This window comes from Dipodomys merriami, unplaced genomic scaffold (genome assembly GCF_024711535.1).
Source record: "Dipodomys merriami isolate MVZ:Mamm:240054 unplaced genomic scaffold, mDipMer1.0.p SCAF_14, whole genome shotgun sequence".
NCBI classification, from domain to species: Eukaryota; Metazoa; Chordata; class Mammalia; order Rodentia; family Heteromyidae; genus Dipodomys; species Dipodomys merriami.
The window spans coordinates 31,216,203-31,231,637 of NW_027202715.1; the positions used below are offsets into that span (position 1 = coordinate 31,216,203).

Sequence of the window (15,435 nt, forward strand, 5' to 3'; positions counted from 1 at the left end):
GATCAAAAGTGATCTCTATCTACATGGCATATGCTAGCAATCAGTAAGTCTGACTTCCATTCAGGCAGATGTATTGAATGCAAAGCTTTGTTAATATTCTCTTGGTTTACTATAATTGGGCATATCCCTCCCCTTTTCTCAGATGGCTATTCCATGGGCAAATAATTATTTCATTTCTGAGTAGTGGTTAACTTTGCATTTTGATCACCTATAAAACCTGCCATTTAGTAATGTGATTAACCTTGTCAAGTGTACACTCCCTTTTATAATATACATCTCCTGAGAGGCCAGCCTGGAATTCATAACATAAGGAAAGTTGACCTTACAATTCACCATCAAGGATGCAATATTCTGAGCTTTCACCCCAAAGAGTCATTACTTTAACTAATAAGACATTCATGTTTGCATCTCTGCTAATAGTAAAAGCTACCTACACTTCTAGGCTAGAGTTTCCAGCCACTGGAACAGTGTGAATAGGTTACATAGATTCATTTACACATTGATTTAATAGTTACCTGCCTTCCTCAAATACCAAGAAGGAGGAAAAATAATAAGAAGAATAATAAACATAAATGTGGAATGGTTAGACCAGTACTAGCTATATATTTTATGATCACTAATACTTTTGTAGCACTTCATAGCTTAAACATAAGAGTGGACACTTACAATTACAGGTACAAAAAACAAAGATGTTTGGGAATCCAAGTGGTCCAAATAAGCAGTGTTGAGTTTTTTGTTTTTTTGTGTTTTTTTTTTTTTTGCCTCCAGGATACTTCCATCTTTCTTTCTTTCTTTCTTTCTTTCTTTCTTTCTTTCTTTCTTTCTTTCTTTCTTTCTTTCTTTCTTTCTTTCTTTCTTTCTTGCTTTCTTGCTTTCTTTCTTTCTTTCTTTCTTTCTTGCTTTCTTGCTTTCTTGCTTGCTTGCTTGCTTGCTTGCTTGCTTGCTTGCTTGCTTGCTTGCTTGCTTGCTCGCTTTCCCCCTTTCTTCCTTCCTTTCTTCCTTTCTTTTTTTTTCTTTCTTTCTTTCTTTCTTATTGTGAAAATACAGTACAGAGGGGTTACAATTACATGGGCAAGGTAATGAGTACATTTCTTATCAAGCATTGTGGCCTCCTCCTTTGTTTCCCCTTACCATCCCTGCCCTCCCATACCCCCCCCACCCCCGCACCCTCTCTCCCCCCCATCCTCCCTCCTCCCCCTGGCAAAAGTTGTAAAGTTTGTTTTTCGACATAATGTCTTATACATCTCATTGTTGCAATGGGTCCACCTGTATCCTTATTTAAACAATTTTTTGTCTATTGGTTTTGGCATAAGACTCATTTTTTGGCACATTGAACTTAAATGTGCATAGAGCGAATATTAATATAAAACACAAATCAGTATGTGACTCAAAAAGGAAAAAAAACTTTAACACTATAAAGAGAAACCCTTCAAGTATGTCTATTTTTGTGTTTAAAGCATCCTAGAAAGACACTTCTGATTCCTTTTATAAAGACTTAATTATGAGGGGAAGGGGACATTTGACAAAGGAGGGTGTGGACTGAGTCAGAGGGACTCATTGTGTTTCTAATACTGCTTTCCTAAGTGAAGGATAAGGTGAAAATTAAATCACCAAGAAAGGGAACTGTAAAGAAACCAAGTAAGACTTTAACAAAGGAAGCTTGAAAATGCTTTAAAACTATGCTACAGAACGTTCTAAGGGACAGGAGAGGAAACATTTTGTTGAGAAAAAGTGGGAGTCAATATAGAGAACTAACAAAGGAAGACAGAACTACACAGAAGCATACAGCTAGGAATGAAAGCATCACCGAGGGTGACTTATTCCACTTCCTCCCTCCAAGCAAAGGAGAGCAAGGTCAGTCCCTTGCTAAGCTTGCTTTTTCCAAATGGCAGCCATCAGCCAAAATGGCTGTTCAGCATTTGACATGTGACAATGGGAGTTCACATAGGATCTAAATGGAAGCTATGCATGGATTTTAGGCCATCACAAACAGAAGACAAAATATTATGTTAATGATTTTTGGAAATAATAGTTTAGATCTATTACATGGCTATAGGAAATATAAAAGGATCTCTTTTGCTGTCTTTCGACTGTTAGTCTTTAAAGAAATTTACTCATGAATACTTTTCCATGTAAAAATATTTATAGGGGTCTGTCTCAAAGTTAGTGAACATATCATTGCTCTGTTGCATGGTTTTCCCTTAGTCATTCTTATTCTTGAATGAAATGGAAATTGTTATCCAACCCCATCTCTATAGATCTGAGGAAAGCCACTAATTGAAAATAGTACCATGAGCTCCCCAGTCCCTTCTCTTAATACACACCACAGATAAAGCCCAGTGAGAGATGAGAAAGATGTATAAGAAAATTGGTCTTGGAAAATATGAGATAAGAAACACTATAAAGAACTAACGAGGGGCTAAAACATGTCTCAGAATTCACATTTAAACAGAAACTCATTCACTCATTTCTACCTGCAATTGGTTCTCTCTGTGCTGAATTTATTCACAAGCCTTCAGTAAAGGCTTGAAAAACATTTTACATTTGTTCCTTTATTCATTTGTACGTTTGGGTTAGTAGAACTCCAAAATTTCTGTGAATTTGTTTATATTCATTGAACTTGTTTTATGGTATTGAACTAAGCATCACTCTCACTGTGAGCTCATCTCCACTATCAGTGTAGCGTCTCCTAATTTTAACATTTAGGTTTCAACATAAAGGTTATTTCCTCAGAGAGTCTTTCCTGGACCACAATCCTATGCTACTTCCTCCATTTCACTTACATTGAGGTAGTCTTCCCTTGTTTGTATTCTTCTTTTCTTATTGATTGATTAATTTTCCCTGAAAGAGTGGAATCTCATGGGAGAAAGGGTCTTGACTACCATCTTCATTCTTCTCTCTCCTAGCTAGAAGAGAACTTAGCACATAGTAGAGACTCAAGAAATAATAAGGAAATGAATTAGACCTGGTTCTTAACTATAAATGACTGAGAATGATTGGCTAATGTAACAGAAAATGAATTCATTACTTAAGATAATTGCCAATGAAAGCTGGAGAATCAGATGTGAAAATGTAGTGGAAAATGAAGGCAGCCACGCAGCCAGTAGCCCTACAGTCCAAATCACAGCACAGAACTCCCCCCTCCCGTGAGGATGCCTTTGCCCCTAGCCCTTGACATTGTATGTCAACAGCACTAGATTTAGATATTGATGGACTGAAGTTGTTTCATTGCTACCCCTAGAAACTGGATACTGCTCTCTCACTTGAATCATCCTCAAAAAGAATTCCACACAGACCCAACTCTCTAGGTCACAAGCTCCATATTTAAAATTTAGAAGGTGTAGGCTGATTGCTAAAACTCAGGATATGGGGCTTATACTCTACATGCTATGAAAAATGATAGTGAAAACATAATTAACCTTTTCTTCCTTCTACAAAAGGAAAGCAACTCTTCTTGTGAGCAGGAGCCTCTCCTCACATAAAGGGTTTCAGATACTCAAAAGAATGTTCTCTATAATCTTCGACCTACTCATGGATACATTCATTGCTTCTTCCTCTAACAATTTAATGTTCTACAGCCAAATTTCTTAATTTATAGTGAATTTCCAAATGATAGGTAGCATTCTATATTAATCATGGTTCTTTAGGAAAATACATCTAATAAGCTGTGTGTGTGTGTGTGTGTGTGTGTGTGTGTGTGTGTGTGTGTGTGTGTGTATACATTAATTTATTATAAGGAATTGGTTGAAGTGATTTCTGGAAACTTAGAAGTCCCAGCTGGCAAACTGGAGATCCAGACAAGCAGAGAGCACAGCTCTACTCAAAATCCAAAGAACTGACAAACAGGAGGGCTAATAATGTTAAGTTCCATTCTGAAAATTGGCAGGCCTGAGAACCAAAAAGAGCCTCTGTTTCAGTTCTATCTAGAAATCAGGAAAGACAATGTCCCAAGGAAGTCAAATCAAAGGAATCCCTCTTTCCTGCAATTAGTTGGTTGAGATCTACTCATATCAGGAGATAAAGCAGTAAGCGTTACTTAGTTTATTGAGGTTAAATGCTAACCTCATTTCAAACTATATTCACAGGCACCCAGAAACCTGTTAAATGTCCAGGCACCCAGAGCCTAGTCAAATTGAAATATAAAATTAATCATCAAACATGCTATTCTGGGGACCATCAACAACCCATATAGACTTTAAATATTTCCCTCATTGCTAGACAATTGGCTCTTCAGTTCCTTATGGAGCTTTTTAATCCTACCTTTGATCCCTGAATGAATATTGTAACCTTAAAGATGCACAAAACAGTCTAGAATAATAGCAGGTTCAGAACAGTGGGGGAAGGTCTGTAAACTGTCGTAATCACATGTTCCAGGGCTATCATTTAGGTTGATATATCAACTGCTGCCAATAGAGTAACATAGAAACCACACACTCATTTGCAAACTGAAACTCAGGCAGTCCTGAGTTAGAAACACATTCTGCCTTCGAGGAGGAGCAAGACATCTGATTCATGGTAAGCCCTGCCAAGGTACAGCTGGTGAGCCAAATGGCTCCCTGCCATTTAACCCTGAGAAACAAGGAAAAGCAGTGGCAGGTTAGGTAAAAGGATAAAAGGCTTATTATAAGAAGAAACTTGATTACTGCTGTGAGTTTAATTATATCCCCTCTGTTCGAATCCAATCAATATTTAAAAGCAACAAAGGAAACAATTTCCGGAGATGTTTCTTGGTTTTTAGGATGGTCAAAATTTGTCCTACAGCAACAGTCAAAGGAAGTCAGAGAAAACCTTCAAGTATGAAGAAATGCACACAACTAAAGCTCAACTGTCCCCTCTAACTGTCCAGCAATCAAAGGCCAAGCCCAGGGTCCTTAGGCAAGAGGAAGTCATACTTGTTCAATGTGTCCTAGAGACATTACAGCCAAGGTTTTTAGTGCTACTGTGAAAGGTCAACAATTCCACATGATGTTTCTGTCGTAGGCAACTGAAAGCAAATCTTAGACATTAAAAACAGGTTCTTAGAAAATATTTGTAACCATGGACTGACAACATTGGCTCTAAAGGTCTTAGGCAGGTTTGAATTCTAGATTACTGAATCTTTAAGTCAAAATACTACAAACCAGAGCCAAAAGGAGGATGTAGTAATTGAGCACTCACTTTGGCCTGAAAATGTTCACAATTGTGTCCACATTGAGACTGGACACTTTGAAATCTAGATTCTGTTTTTGTTTGGCATTTTGATATTTAACTTATTATGGATATTTTGTATTGCTTTTTAAAATAGTCATGAAAAATAGCATCTTTCATGAATACGGAGTTTGGGTAGCCACTTACATTTTTTTTCCATCCAAGTGATTTCACTGGGTTCACCCTAATCCTATTCCTGCCACTCACTTGTTGGAGTGAAACTACTCCAAATGTTATCTTGCCATAAATATGCACTACCAATACTCACCAAAATCTTACATATGGTAAGAGAATTATACCTATGATCTCTTTTGCTCTGACAATATTTCCATGTAGGTGTTATTTTCCCATTTTATGGCTAAGTATACAAAGCTCCATGGCTAAGATAACACAGCTAAGTCCCAACATGGACTCCATTGTGCACCTTAGCAGTCCACATTGCTAATCACTATGTACACATTTGACAAGATTCTGTTAAAAGAACCTGCTTTTCATTGCCTCTGGTGTCTTGCAAAACTTCTTTCCTTATGGTTTATTTACTAAATTAAGAAGAATATCCAAACACAAGTTATCACCTTTCCTGCAAGAATCAAACTCTGATGACAATGATTATTATGAAATGACTTTATGTATCTGGATTAAAAATTATCACTATAGGGCTGGGAAGGTGGCTCAGTGGTAGAACGCTTGCCTTGCATGCATGAGGCCCTGGGTTCAATTCCTCAGCACCACATAAGCAGAGAAAAAAAAGCTGGAAGTGGCGCTATGGTTCAAGTGGTAGCGTGCTAGCCTTTAGCTGAAGAGCTGAGTGACAGCGTCCAGGCCCAGAGTTCAGGCCCCATGACTGGACTCCTCCCCCCCCCAAAAAAATATATATCACTATAATAAATCTGTTCTATCATGACAATTGAAATTATTTAAATATAATTCATAAGAATTTTTTAAGGGCTGGGAAGGTGACTCAGTAGTAGAGCGCTTGCCTTGCATGCATGAGGCCCTGGGTTCGATTCCTCAGCACCACATAAGCAAAAAGAAAAAAGCCGGAGGTGGCACTTTGGCTCAAGTGGTAGAGCGGTAGCCTTGAGCTGAAGAGCTGAGGGACAATGCCTAGGCCCAGAGTTCAGGCTCCACGACCGGGTCCCCCTACACCCCCCCCAAAAAAAAAGGAAAGAATTTTTTAAGGGGAAGTGTCCAATTTAACCAATATTGAGTAACTAAGTAAATTTCATCAGAAAATTTTGGAAACTGCATGGCAAAAATACTTAGATCTGTATAGTTATGGGAATCTTAATCTTCTGCAGGACAGGAATTCTCCTGTCATAGCTGTCTTCCTCAAAGACTGTCTTCCTCAAAGGCTGTCTAGCTTTCCTTTCAACCACAATAAAATTGTGCCAGGCACAGCATTACAGGATATGATCAATATCTTTACACATATCTCAACACTATTCTTCAAAAAGCACACCACCACTGCTAGGATTATTATACCTGAGTAGACTCATCTCATAGTGAGACAATACATCTATTCAGTTCTTTAATTTTTCCACTTTTTGCTTAGCTGATCAATTTTTATTTTATTTTAATTATATTGGGTTATAGTTTTCTGTTACTGTGCTACTTTCTATAACTCTTAGAAGCAATATTATCCAATCTAGAGATACTGCTAAAGAAACAGATGTCTGTTCAAAGAGGCATCTGAGTCCTGGCTGTGCCTGTGGCTATGATTCTCTGACCCAAGTTAGGTATGAAAACAAAGAACATACAATTCTTAGATTAAGCAGTGGATTTGTGAATAGGCTTACATTAAACTAATAGGAGAATCATAATTCTCCTAGTCACCCCACATAAGAAAACAAGATCTAAGAAAACTACTGCAATGGGATGTACATTGAGAACTAAATGTCAATACTCGCCATATGGGAAGGAGACTATGGCAACATTAGTGGGTCATATGCAAAATTTTGCAGAAAGGGAACTTCAAAGGATGGAGAAGATGTTCTGTTTATGACAGACGCCAGGTAGCCCATAATAAATAAATAGCATTTAGTCTCTGGACTTCTTTTCCTTCACCACATTCTCAGTCCACCTCAGACCATATGCTTATAAAAAATAGAAATCCCACTTTAATTTGGACCATTATAAAGTTAATTTCCAATATCTACTATACTAATTCTGAGAAATCTATGCCTTTTTTTTTAAATTTTATCATCTTTAGGTAGTTGTATACAGGAGGTACCATATAACAAAGCAATTTATAAATGCAATGTCCTTTGATCAGTGTCACCTCCTTCAACATTCTCACCCTCCTTCAAATTATTTTCCAAAGAAACACATTATTTTTTAAAGGGAAAACAAGTTTCCAAAAACTGTGCATACAAATGAAAAATATGTGTAGAATTATCACACGAACATGACCCCTGAATAATAGTGGTCTTGGAACAAGACCTTGTGGGTTCAGACCTTTGATTGATATCATCAGTTGTTTCACTTGGACGATTTTGGACATGTTTTTCTGCTTCACTCTGTTGATCTGTCTCAACGTGTAGTTGTAAGAATCAAATAAATGGAAAATGGAAAGCATAAGCAATAAAGCATTATCGAACATCTGCAAAGAAGTTTGAGACTTCCTATGGCATATTATAAATGAGCTTGAGGCCCATACTGCACAATCTCCTGGTCAAAGTCCAAGTATAATGAATTAACTCTGAAAGAAATGATCCTCCATCAGTTTCAGATGCAGCCTTTGAAGGGTAGGTATCTTGGGATCCACCCCCTTAAGACACTTGCTGGGCAGGGGAGGTGGCAATGGGAGGGGTGGGCGGGGGGGGGGGAAGGGGAAAGCACTCTTGTTTTGGAATCCAGTTGCCATGTTCTGAAAAAACCATATAAAGGCTAGCTTTGAGTTCTGTAGTCAATTTTCAAGCTGAGTTTCCAGTAGACAGTGTCTACAATGAGCACACACGCATGCAAATATAGCTACTGTCAGGAACATTTCATGATTAAAAAATAACAATTCATATGGTACCATGTAAGCAGCACAGTTCAATGATGAAACAATAGTCTGTGTCTAATGTCTTCTGCTGGCACTTCTGCATGAAGGTATATTTCCATTCATTTGGACTATGACAGAAATAAATAAATAAATGGATAAATAAATAAACCAAATGAATTAATCTTTGTGAAAGGGACTCTCAAGCCAATGCTGCCTGCCCTTATTCCATTCCTTATTATCAACATTCACTTTGATCAGGAAATCTTCATCTTTATGTAGATGAAGCATCACATGTGGTATCCTTTGCTTTTTAATGAATACATTAAATTGTCACCTTTTTATGGTCAGCTTTCCTTTCCATTTAGATAAAAATATGTAATTTTTTAACCGATCAAAGACCTCACAAGCTGACTTGACTGATGTCTTAGACTCCAAAGACCAGAGGTGAGACCACATTTTTGTTTTCATTTCAGTGGTATTTTTATGTGTTTAGGCTACTTCTTTTAGTGTGTACCCATATTTATCAAGGATTCATACAATGGATCTGAGGAAAGATCAAAGTTAATCATAACTTCCAGGAACAAAGGAAAACATCTATTGGAGAAAAAGAGTGCATTTATTTTTATCCAGATAGAGTTTGGAGTGATTCAGAACATGCTGTAGTGGTTGTTGAAAATTCCTTACATAAAATAAATTATCCAGTACAGCAAAAAAAATAAATAAATAAAGGCCAATGCTCATGTCAACAAGAGACTAAAATATTCAGAGAAAGTAAACAGTTTGCAAATAGCAACTGATTTAGTTTCTATTATCCCCTATTTCTTTTTGATTATCAGGAAAAAAAAGAAAGAAAGGAAACAGTGGAACAAGGTCAGCCCTGTTAGTTCTGATGAGCTCTAATCCTTTTTGCCTGGAGCACACCACCTAAGTCAAAGAGGATAAAAATCCTGCCTAACACCAGATAAAAAAAAATGATAATGCACTTTAGTGATAATGTGCATAAACCTCAAAAGGCAAAACCAAAGTGTGAATATTCTTTCCTAAAAGGATAGAACTCTAAATCTCCCCAAACAGTTGCATTGTAACATATAGCATGGATGCAAGCAGAAACTTAAAAGCAAAGAGAACCATGGGAGTAAGTCCATCAGGACTCTAGCACAGCCAGGTTAGCAACTTTACCACTCATCCAACTCCAATGAAAACAAAGCAATTCAATGACAGCCAGTTACACAGTTACAATATCCCTAGTTTTTTTTTTTAAACATGTACCTTCACAAACAGTTAAAGCTCATTCATTCTGTAGAAGACAAGTCTTGTAATCATTCCTCCAATTATTAATTAATAAAGCCACCCTGGAGGAGTAGCACGAAATAATTTTAAACATGACTCTGCCTTTAGAAAGCAAGGATGGAGAATCGAGGCTCCAGATTAGTCTACATCTACTTTCTGCCATGAGTTGTGGGATCTCAGCCTCTTGACTTCACAATGCCACAATGTCTGCATCTACTTCATAGGCTGTTTACCAAACCAACAGAAAACCAACTACTTTCGTGGAAGATTTCTTAACTATAGCACTATAGAAGCTTGGACTCAGATAATTTTCTGTTGTATTGGACTTTCTTTTCTCTGTGTTGTTGTCTATGTAACAGCACATATACTTAGTAGATATCTACTTAGTACGTATCAGTAGTAACAATAAAAGTAAGTCTTAGATCAGTGTTCATGGAACGCAATTACCCCCACTAACAACCAATGCTTTAATAACTGACAAGTAACTCCTGAATAAGTGCAAGATTTCCTACTCTTATCTGTTGTTTCAAAGAAGCCCTCCCCTTACCATAAGAGTATGATGTAATGATGAGGGAAAGAGAAATTGTCCATCAAATAAGTATTGGGTACTGTCTCAGTGGTACATACCTTCATCCCTTAGCTTATGTAATCTTCCCACATATCCTAGGAAATCAAAACTAAGTCTTACCCCATGAAGAGGCCACTTAACTGATAATATAACCTAGAGTTGAGTTGTACATATAAGCTTGGTGGCTATCATCTTGAAACACGTTTCCAATTTCCTGATATGGATATACCATTGTACTGAGTCAGCATATACTTTCCAGGGATGTGTTCAGACTATGAAGTTGAGGCCATATGAACTATAGTTCATATAAAGACAGTGCCATGAACGTGACCCAAGTATTCCATTGAGTCATTTCAGATAAACTCTGTGGTATGTGATTTGATGGAATTCCCAGTGTCTTGTACTTACAAGATTTTCTAGGTGATTCTGTCTTGAATGTTCTACCAACTAAAATGCATGTGAGGAGTTTTGAAACACTTTACTTGGGCTTAACTCAACTGGTTGACTTTATCCCAAACATGTCATGTTGCTTACCAGGTATTCTTGTTTAAGGCTAAACTCAAGAAATTACTAAGGATGTCGTTCTTTCCGAATCTGAGTACAGGGATGGACTGAAATTATTTTGGAGCTATGGCATAGTTCTCTGCCAAAGAAGAAGCATATGGCAGAATCAAAGCAACCTGTTGTTAATCCTTCACTTCTCTGTTTAAGGTGGGATACAGTGTCAGGTTGGACTCCTAGGAGAAAAGTCACTGAAAGAGGTGTCTAAGTCTAGAATTTTCTTCTTCCCATATATTTTATACATCAACTAACAATGCAGCTATAGAATAGGAAATAATCAGTAAACTAGTAGAATACCTAAGTTGCTGAGGAAGGAAGGAAGTTTAACTAACATGGCCTAGAACTTAGTAGGATACCCAACAAATGGAAGATCAAAGTTCAAATGTAGAGCTTTCTGCCAGCCCTAGGATACCTCCTAGTGGCCGACTGATAACATCTAGAGATACTTGTGGTGCTGATCAACATGGGAGAAATTTATGTAAGGAAAATGATTTTCTTTTGATACTGTGAGAACTGCAAAATATGATCAGTATTTAAGCTTTACTTCTAGGTCTCATAACTGTGGAGCTCTTTTCCTAAAGCAGGACTGGCTGCTTTTATTCTGTGAGGAGGGGTAGCAGGATAAGGAACAAAACAGTTACTCCTCAATAAGTCATCTCATCTTTGGGTCAGATGAAAAGATTTCTTGTGTAATGAACTGAACTTTACAGACATTAGGCAAATTGGTCATGAAGAAAGAAGAAAAACAATTATTTTTTAAAGATGTTCCGTTTTACTTTTTCTTAAGAAATATTTAAACAAAAAGTTCATTTCCTAATCATATCAGAGGCAAATTTATCTTATAATTGGAGAGTGTAAGTTATAAAGCCTGCTCCTAACAAGTAAAACACATTCCTGAAGCATGACATAGGTGACAGGTTTTTAAAGGAAAACATATTTTGATATGAGTAATATTGTAATTTGAAATCAGCTGCCTATTTTCAAGGCTCCTTGTGAGACCTGTTGTTGGTTGCAAACAACTCACAATTTGCCTTCATTGCAAACGTATTTGTTTCCTCCAGCCCAAAGCTACCCCCAGCAAATTAAATACCAGCACTGTGTGAAGCTAAAATAAAGCTCCTCTCCATAGAGCACCTTGCTGGTATTGCTCATTAAGCGCAAGATTCAGCTACATTATTTTCATTATGTATTTAGTCTGACATAAGTTTGCTGACACCATTTGATGGGCAATTTGTTTTTATAAAATGTTACAGGTTAGAAAAGTAGTCACACCATCTGGAGACATTCTTTGGTAGGAGAATTTAATTGGAAAGGCAGACCTGACTCTGAATGTTTCAAAAACACTGTTGCCCTTTCACAGAAAAGCTAACCATTTCCCCACAGGTCTCTCATTTTCATATTCATAGGACCTTGGTAAGCTAAACTTTAACTTGAGGCTCAAGGCTATATAAATATTTACTAGAGACAGAAAATTAAAAAAGAAATCGTAGTGATTTTAAGCATCAAGAGAGATTTGTGTGGTGTAATAAAGGAGAGTAGGAATGACATTCGGGGGATTTGTGTGCTAATTCATAGACTGCCTGTGTGCAGTTCTGCTGTCTGTGAACTCATTAGTGAAGCTAGGATGGCAGATTAGATGCTTTCTAATATTCTCACAAATTGTGACAATATGTGATGCTAATAGGAATTTTTTAATAGAAGGGATATATTACTTATAAAAATAAATGTCACAATTCAAAACACTAAGATGATACCTGTCCTAGATAATTTAAAACAAAACTTGGTTTTTATGTTCAAACATCAGGTTGCACCATTTCTTCCACTCTTAGGTTAGAAAATTTAATGAGAAAATACATTGAGATAAAGAAAATGAATGAGAAATCACAAATGTATGGTACTGGTGTCAGCTTCAAAGCAGACATTCTTAATTTATACTGTAAAAAATTTGATCCAGTGGAAAAATGACTTCACACTAACTGCCCTACATTAAATAAATGTTTATCCTTGGTAATAACATATCTTTGTAGTAGCAAGCATTTTAGAAAACCAATGCATTTTAAACAATTCCAAGTAGAATGAAACACATTAGAACACAGTAGACAAAGAGAGAAATAAAAATATAATTTAATATGTTTAGAAGACATGAAAAAAGTGAAGTTGGTCTAACTACACAAGTAATTTTACTTATGCGATATGGTAAGAAAGTAAGTAAGAAAGTAAGTAAGAAAGCTAAAATCTGGATTTTCAGATAGTCATCATATGAAAGTGTCAGATAGCTAAAGTGTCAATACAGATAACAAATCTGGTATTGGACCGGCAGTCTGTGCTAACAATATGCCAATGGGCTGGCAGTGAATGGCACTAACTATTCCTGATGGAAATGTTTTTGCAAAGGATAAGTCATCTTGGAGAAGAGTATATGGCATGGGAAGAGCTTCTAACCGTAGAGATGGGACTGGTCAAACAATTTGCAAGGCCAATGCAAAATGTAACTAGAGGGCAGCTTGTGAAACTCAACACAACTACATAGTTCTTAGGCTAACATGCACACGGTTCACCCACTGACAAGATCTGTACAAGGCAGAGCTACCATTCACTTGGATGACCTCTTTCTATTGGTAAATTCTATTGACAAACAGAAATCATGGAATTCTCTAAGTCACAATCCTTCTTTCAACAATGAGACCCTGAATATTCTAATGCAGGTAACCAAGTTTTTGAACCCACAAAACACTTAAGTATTTTTATCTTATTTCCTTTGAACTGTTTACTAGAACAGTACAAGAGTGCTGTGGTTGTTTATGTGTCCACTTGTTATGTGAGGTGCCATAGTCAAGCACTCTCCTGGGTGTGTTTGTGAGGATATCCTAGATGAGAAGAACATTTGAATTAGTGGGCACAGTTAAAAAAAAAGATTGCCTTTGTAATGAAGCTGAGCCTCATTGAAACAATTAAACACAATAGAACAAAATAAAAGACTGATAAAGAAGGAAATTCCTCTTCCTGCCTTCTTTAATCTAGGCTACCCGTCTTTTCTAACTTTCAGAAATCTACTGGTCTCTAGATGGCATTTGTACACTGGACCTCAGGGTTCTCAGACCATCAGACTATCACCAAAAATGGCCACCTCAGCTCTCCTGGGTCTGCAACTTGCCAACTATACACATGTTGGATTCCTAAGCCTCCATGATTTTGGGAACTAATTCCTTGATGTTTTTTTCTGGAGAGCCTAGACAACACAGGTGTTACAGATACAGCCACACTCAGATTAGTACAAGTCTGATTTTCTACAATAGTAAAGAAGCTTCACCTAGAACAAGAAGGGTGTAGACAATATATTGTTGAGCTCAGCTCGCCATGGGGTTAGGAAGGATTGAAACGTCTGAATAATGAACCAACAAGAAACATTCTCTTATGCAACTCATACCATATAATTTTCAAGAACATAGGGCATACTTCTCCAGAGTAGTAAATTTAACTTCTGTTACCACCAAGCCTACTCCTTTTTCCCCTCTGATTTAAGCCAATAATAAAATTAGCTCATGCACTCTATACTTAAAGGTGAAGATTTCCAAAGTTATTAAATTGTAGCTCAATCTCTCTTGTCTTTAGATGGTCATCAGCTTGGATCAGTTAAAATGGCTCCTTTCGTCGTGATATACATTTGGGATAATTAGGATTGTCATTACAATCCTTTTCTGGGGCAGTGATGTATGGCAGGAAGTTCTTGCAATGCTGGGTAGCAGCACTGGGCTACTGCTTCCAGACAGCCACAAGCTCACCACGGAAAACAACATGGTCCTGGTTAGGTGTAGAAGACTATATTATTGGAAGAAACCCCACCCATAAATCTAGGAGCATCTGTATATCCATTTGAGGGACACTTATAAGCAGGGTAGAAGAGAGACCATGGCAGGTAAGCAAGAAAGAAGGGAATAAGGGAAAAGGAGTCTCTCTGAGTTCAAACCCTTGGGTTATTGTTTCTGAAGCTGATATCCCCATGGTTACTCCTAACATGATGCTCCATTTTAAAGACTAGTTTGTATGAGAACACATCTTGGAAGATTGGCTTGGATAAGGGGGTTTAAGGCCAATAGAGGAATACACTAAGGGCTTTGAGGATGATTGAGGTATAGGCTAAGGAGATTTTGATACCTGACCTCTTTTTTCTTCATTTGTTAAGCACTGTTGGGTTTTGAAATCAGGGCCTCATACTCGTTAGGCAAGCACTTTAATACTTGAACCAGGTTCACAGCCTTTGTTACTTTGGTATGTATTTGATAGGATCTTGTGCTTTTGCCTTCGCAGCTGAAGACAATGGTCCTCCTATGAGTAGCTGGGATTACAGGTATGTGCCACTATGCCTTTCTCACATCTGGCCTTTCTTACTTGAGCAAGGGAAAGGTAAGAATACACTTATTCCATCCTGGGACTTCAATGAGGGCACTGTGGGTATGTACCACTCCCTTAGTTAGATTGGCTGTAGGAGAGCACCTGTATATTTATATTTGAAAAACAGATAAAAGTGAACTAATTCATGTCACATATTCTCTTTAATATGCATTGACAACCACTTTAACAGGTCTCAATTTCTGTTGTCTATCTTTTCATCTCTGTACTATCAGGATTGAAAGTGGTAAATGAGAACAAGCACAATGAAGATGTTTTAATACACAAGTCATCTTCAAATGTGGTGTTGACATGTGATGTGCCTATTTCCTGACAGGGCAGGATGGCTTTTTATTCTGATAAGGCACAATTTATTATTACATTATCCAATCAAAACAATTCCATAAGATCTCAAGGCATTTGTTTACAGCACTCCTTCTTTTGAATAAAG

The 15,435-nt window shown here is 37.3% G+C and overlaps 1 protein-coding gene across 3 annotated transcripts in view; it reads right to left on the bottom strand.

Annotated features, from left to right (window-relative positions):
- Positions 1–15,435, bottom strand: part of Prkg1 (protein kinase cGMP-dependent 1) — a 1,047,684-nt gene that overhangs the window by 699,085 nt on the left and 333,164 nt on the right. Inside the window, exon 1 of one of the 3 annotated variants that reach the window (XM_070021100.1) lies at positions 667–827. The exons of the other annotated variants lie outside the window; for them this stretch is intronic. The gene's annotated coding sequence lies outside the window, so the exon portion shown is untranslated. Of the gene's footprint in view, positions 1–666; positions 828–15,435 lie in introns of those variants that run through there. 3 annotated transcript variants of the gene reach the window in all.